Here is a 7086-nt window from a genome sequence, read left to right on the forward strand (position 1 = left end):
AGAAATTCTTAACAGCCAGACAAGGCTTCACATTATTCTGAGGGACATTTCAGGCTTAATGAAAACTACAAATTTGGAAAAAGGAAGAAGTATTTGCAGAAGAACTAGCAGATGGATCAAGGCCAGAGAGCAGTATGTAAATATTGGGGAGGGTATCACATAAAAGAATAACTAGCTCAAACTGCAAGCAGCTGAATCATTTTCCAGGCAAGTGCCAAACTAGAAAAAAATATCAACCAATGATTCTGTTGAACTACTTTGCACCATGAAACAGTTTGGCTTTGTAAGGTTTAAAACAATAAACAGTTTGGATTGTTAGAATGATGACTGTGATTGGACTGCATCAAATGAATGTGAGATGTCAGATAGACACCAGTGCTTTGTGCAATATCATGAGCTTGCAGACTTGTACAAAGTGGCTGAAGATGATGCTGCCCAAATTAAGGTATGACATAAGAGATGCCCATTGCTTGCAGATGATTGTGATTGGACCCTCCTTGGGAAGATTTGCTGCAACCAAACCATCTTCTAACACTAGTCTAAGGAGCTTATTAATATTATGTGGTAAAGGATTAATAACTAATAAGTCAGACAGAAGAGTCATAAACTTGAGTAACAGGAAGTAGTTTATTGCATAATGGTAAGATAACAGGTTACATTAACTTCCGAATGGCATTTTCATCTCCCAAGTTAATAATTAGGACAATGTTACACGTTGAAGACTGTAGGACTGACTAACAACTAAGAGCAAACAAACCCTAGAATATTATAAATGCTTTTCAACTGTTTGGGATGTCTTCCTGTTGAATATCATTTCAATGTGGATAAGAGTTGGAGACCAACGCAGCATCCACCAAGGACAGTTCCATCTTCCTTCAAGTCCAACCTGAAAGATAAGATAAAAGAAAGAACAAGTTAGCAGTAATCAAGAAAATGACAATTCCGACTAACTGGATTAACAACAGTAACAGTGAGAAAACCTGGATAACGAAGAGTATGCATAAATCTAAATGATCTATTGAATATGCTGTTAATGTGTTCTCTAGCCATACATAAAAAAGACAGCCAAAAACTGATTGAACTTTTATAATCAGTCCTTTGCTTTCATATTTGATTCTTCTAATCTATTGTTTTATTTCAGGCTACACCTCCATTTTATTGTCATGAGAATATGTATTACAGTGTTCATAACTCTATTCGACACATTATATAGTGAAGTAGAAATTAGGTGTAGTCAAAATCTGGTGCAATCCTGGCAATGTGAAGGTAACGTGGGCCAGAATTGAATATCCTAGGCTTGTTCTAAATTGATCCTCAAGCCTCGTTAACATAATTCCAATGAACATCCAGGACCAATTGTGAGCCTTGATGTATTTTATCTTTCAAGGACTAAACAATTTTGTCCATTATCAAAGCCAATCTAAATACCTGGGAGGAGGTGTTTTTGGGATGGGGAGCCTGCCATTGTTTTTTGGAGCTAAGTGGAGCACTCCTGCACCTTTCATTTCCACAAACATCAGTGGTTCCTTGTCTAGTGGTTTCCAAGTTCCCTTTTCTTGACCGAAGCTAGGTTGCATAAGTCACAAAAAATGTTAATTAGACCTAGCAAAGGGCAAGTTAGTTCAAACAAATTTAAGAACTCAGTTCAAAATTGGGTGTAGTAATTGCATTTCAATATTGATATAACAACAATGCTCATTTCAGGCATAAGATTAGCCAAAAAGATGTCTTGAACAAGTTAGCAGTGTCCAAGTTTTGATGCTTGCTTATCCATTAGTCATCATTACACCATTTATACGATCTAAAAGAGATATTAACAGCATTGGATTTATGTTCCATTGTCATTTCATTTAAGTGCTTACTCATATGCCTTATTTTCTTGTTTCATTTTTAACTTCCAAAATGTCACATTCTTAAGCATGTTATACTGCATTAGCTACTAGTCTATTATTTCACTTATCTATATTATCCTAAAACTATTTACAGCCTTCTTTATTGTTTGCTAATCCTCCTACTTTGCATATCAGCAAATTTTGAGATTATGTGTCCATCAGAAAGAAGCAAACCAAAGAAATAATGCAGAACGCAATCAGAACCACATTCTACCTTATTCAATTTTCAGTCGACCAACAAGAGGTCTGACTGGACCCCAATCAGAATTTCAGGGCCAACTTGAGTGTATGAAAAACATTGGAACAAGCTCAATTTTCTGCAGCCCTTATTGTAAAGCATAATTATTAAATTGTGAAACTCACCACAAACAAATCCATTTTCTAGTCACCTTATCTAAAGAAGGAGAAGTAAAAACATAGAAACAAACCATTCGGTTTACCAGACTATAACAGCATTTATTCTCCATGTCTTAATCATATTTGCTAATTCTTTCTTGTGTTATCTTATCACCCTTTCCTTCATCAATCTTTGCAATCTATCACCAATCCATACAATGTCTTCTTGAATGTGGATATCTTTACTGAAATCAAAGAACGATTTGGGATCATTTTTAACTTCATTGCTTGTCTTGTGAATGGTGTGATGACAAAATGTCCATTACTGAACTTGAATGATTTTTCATCCATTTTCTCCATCCATTGCTGCATTCCAATAGTAGGTGAAAGAACTAAATGTCTCCCCTGTCTCGTTATTTTCTAAATTAATGACTTCTCAACACTGACTCCCAAATCTCTGGAAAATTGATTGCAGTTCACTCTTTCAGTTCCATTCAGGTCTTAAAATTCTTTACGAAGTCCCAACTCTGCTCTTCTCTGCTTCAGTGGCAATAGTCCAAGTATCACACATCTCTCCAAATAGTTTCTCATTCTTGGTATCAGCCTTGTCAGATAATGGTAAATGCCTACAATGAATTCAATGTTCTTTAATCCCAAAAATTGCAAACTGTACTCAAACTTTGTAACCATTGCCTTGTACAAACATTTATTGCAAATCATTTTATGTGTAAATGACTGAGTACTTATGAAATCATTCTAGAACTGGACTGTCATAAGTCATAACATTAGTTAATATAGATAAATAAAAATTACAAACCAATTGTTAATATTGAAGATGAATAAACTGAAAGGAAGGTTTGAAGGATGGGGATAAAATTATTCAGGGCTCTGAATTACATGGATATTTGTCTTAAAAATTGTGCATTATAGTAGAGAAGCAGTGGATATTTAGACTCTGTGATAATCATAAAAATCTCTCCATAAAATATTTTGAGTCAAGTCTGTCAGCACTAATAAAGTTTGATCTAACTATGACTTTTTGTAATTTTAGCTTATATAATTTTTAAACACAAAAAATGACTGCTACTTAATCCATTTCATCTCATACAATTTGGCTTAATTTGTGCTTTTGTTCAGCTGAATGAATTGATTTGTTCTTTTGTTAAAGCAATCTTAATTAGAAACAAAAATAACTTGCAATAATTTCAGAACATTCTGCTTTTTTTTCTATAGTTAGTATGATCCTATCGAATATATGTTATTTTGTCAAATAAATAATTACATCTGCAAACAATTATTCTTCTAAAGTTAAATAATTGTATATGTATTAACAATATACCTGAAGGGTTTTTAAATATTTTTTAAAATGCAATGTATACATTGGAAGCTCAGGCAAGGTTTTTTCTGTAAACTGACACCCAACACCAGCACTGCCTTAAAAAAAAGCCACACAGTGGCTCAGTGGAGTGGCATAGTGGCTCAATGGGGCGGTACGGTGGCTCAGTGGTTAGCACTGTTGCCTCACAGCGCCAGGGACCCAGGTTTGATTCCTGCCTCGGGCGACTGTCTGTGTGGAGTTTGCACATTCTCTCTGTGTTCGCGTGGGTTTCCTCAGGGTGCTTTGGTTTCCTCCCACAATCCAAAGATGTGCAAGTTAGGTGAATTGGCCATGCTAAATTGCCAATCGTGTTCAGGGATGTGTAGGTTAGGTGCATTAGTCAGTAGTAAATGTAGGGGAATGGGTGTGGGTGGATTACTCTTTGCGATGTGGACTTGTTGGGTTAAAGGGCCTGTTTCCACACTGTAGGAATTCTATAACTTCTATAACTAAAAAAAGGCCTTCCAGTGACCTTGGAAATAGATTCATCTGCAAGACACAGCATCCGACACACTTTGCTGCTTTGCTATGTGGAAATGCCAATAAAAAAGACGGGGCAAAATCTTACATTCTTTTACCTTAGTGTGAGTTGTAACAAGTTTTTGGGAGGGAGTGTTTATTGTGAGATCCAGCTGGCTTTCTAGTCATGTTTTACTAATAACACCTCACTGTCTATCACTCCATTTTTTTAAAGATTAGATTAGAATCCCTGTTAGATTAGATTTCATATGGCATCCCTCACATCTGATTCTAATCCCATTTTACCCAGTCCCTTTCCCAGAATGACTCAACAGTTGTCAGATATCTACCGGAAGAATGACATACCTTGCACCCAGACCATCTTGAAAAGCAACTGTGCATCCAGACAAGCTATCCAGTATTGCTATTCACCAGCAATGAAATGACACAGCAGCCAAATAGCCACAACACTCACAGCACATAGCTGGGTATTGCTGACATTTCCTTGTGTATACAAACACATTCTCTCACCCTTTGCAATATAACCACCATGCAATACAGTTTACCTGAGCTGAGCTACATACTTTCTACACACCTTCTCTAACTCAGTTCTACTCTGACCCCAATAACCACTGGACATCAGCAAATTCTCGTAGTCTGGTAGTGAACATCACATAGAGGAAAGCAGTCAGACAATTCCAAGCACAATCTTTTAGAATCATAGAATCATAGAGCTGTACAGCAAGGAAACAGACCTTTCAGTCCAACTCATCCTTGCCGACTAGATATCATAAATCAATTTAGGCCCATTTGCCAGCATTTGGTCCATATCCCTCTAAACCCTTCCTATTCATATACCATCCAGATGTCTTTTAAATATTGTGATTGAACTAGCCTCCACCACTTTCTGTAGCCGCTCATTCCATACATACACCACTCTCTGTGTGAAAAGGTTGTCTGTTGGGTCCCTTTTAAACTTTGTTCCTCACTTTCCCCTCTCATTTTGGACTTCCCCACCCCAGGGAAAAGTCCTTGTCTATTTATCCTATCCATGCCCTTCATGATTTTATAAACCTGTATAAGGTCACACCTCAGCCTTCGATGCTCCAGGGAAAACAGCCCCAGCTTATTCAGCCTCTCCCTAAAGCTCAAACATTCTAGCCCTTGCAACATCCTTATAACTCTTTTCTGAACCCTGTCACAACATCCTTCTTATGACAGAGAGACTAGAATTGCCACACAGTATTCCAAAAGTGGCCTAACCCATGTCCTGTAGAGCAGCAACATGACCTCACAATTGTTATATTCAACGTACTGGCCAATAACAGCAAGCATATCAAATATTTTCTTCACTATCCTATCTACCTGGGTCTCCATTTTCAAAGAACTATGAACCTGCACTCCAAGGTTCCTTTGTTCAGCAACCATTAAGTGTGTAAGTCCTGCCCTGATTCGCCTTTCTAAAATGCATCACCTTTATTTAAATTGAAGTTATTGACAATCAGCTAAAGGGAACACAAAGGAAATTAATAGAGGTGGCATTTCATCCCTGCAATGCAAACAAAGTGCTGGCATCATGACCTTGGCAGTTGGTGATGGCTTTCTGTACCCAGCTGACATCTACTGGAACTGGGTGACAGACTGGTCCCATCTGTCTTGTAGTGCCTGATGCTGATGAGCTCTGTCATGCACAAAGAGAGCTTCCTTCAGTTCAATGTCCTCATCGTCCTTCTCAGATGATTGCTCCTATCACATCTATCGCGTTGTCTGCTCCAATTCAGCAAAATATAGCACAACAAGATGTTATGGGACTCACTGTTCAGAGTACATGAGATACCCCCAGACCCCTCCAAGCTGTGACAGGGCAAGTTAAAAGCAGCCTTACCATCTGATTCACTTTAGCCCTGGTCCCAACAAGTGTACCAACTTGGTGAAGGGGCTATGCCAGCTTAGTGACCAATACTCAACATCAAAAAAGGGTATGATTATTGTGCTCCAATCTCCTTCCCTTCCCAGATCCATTTAAAACACAAAACCTATCATTGCATTCATTAGAGTCCCTCATCAGATCTATATAACAAAATACAGCAATTCCCCTTGGAATCTCCACAGGTGATTTTGGGTGCAAGCTTTAGGCCACTATTCACCTCAATTTAAATTATTGCCATTAATATATGCATTGCTGAGATGAAAAGTTAGTTTAGCCAAGGTGGATACTGTCAACACTGGACCTTACCCCCTTTAATTCACTCGATTCCAAAAGCCCATTAACACACATTTCCCCTACTTGGAGACCAATAACAATGAACTTCAACTGTAGCTTTTCCTCTATGGCCATGAGTCTAAACTTTATACCTTATTGATTGCTACCCTGCTCCTGTACACTGTCGAAAAGTGTGGTGCTGGAGAAGGGACAGCAGGTCAGGCAGCATCCGAGGAGCAGGACAGTTGACATTTCGATGAAGGACTTATGCTCGAAATGTCAATTCTCCTGCTCCTCAGATGCTGCCTGATCTGTTGTGCTTTTCCCAGCACCACACTTTTCGATCCTTATTCTCCAGCATCTGCAGTCCTCACTTTCTGCCGTGTTCCTGTACACTCCCCTGTGGAGCCCACACACTGTTGATCCTTCCCATTAAACTCATTACTGTAGTCCACCATGCACTCTAAAGCTGTTCGGTCTAACTCCCCCATTCACCTTGAGGTTACTCCTGTCATCATTCTTGTTCCCATTGCCACAAAAGCCTCTCCTTTCCCCCACCCCTCCTAGTCTTGATTCGCCCTCCACTTTTGGCATTGATTTCCTGGCTGCCCTCAGCCCCCATTGCACCTTCTGTAATAATTGTAAGTCAGACCACAGGAGTGTATGAAAACCATAAACTTTTATAAACTTCAACCATTACCCCTAAACATGACTGACCGCAGTCTGATCTCTATTTTTGTAGCACCATGAATGACATATCATGATTTATCTTATTGCTGGCACTGGGCTTACAGCACATAATATTGCCCTTTGCATGG

Source organism: Chiloscyllium plagiosum, unplaced genomic scaffold (assembly GCF_037043375.1).
Source record: "Chiloscyllium plagiosum isolate Xiang-an unplaced genomic scaffold, Cpla_swu_hap1 HiC_scaffold_12, whole genome shotgun sequence".
Taxonomy (NCBI): Eukaryota; Metazoa; Chordata; class Chondrichthyes; order Orectolobiformes; family Hemiscylliidae; genus Chiloscyllium; species Chiloscyllium plagiosum.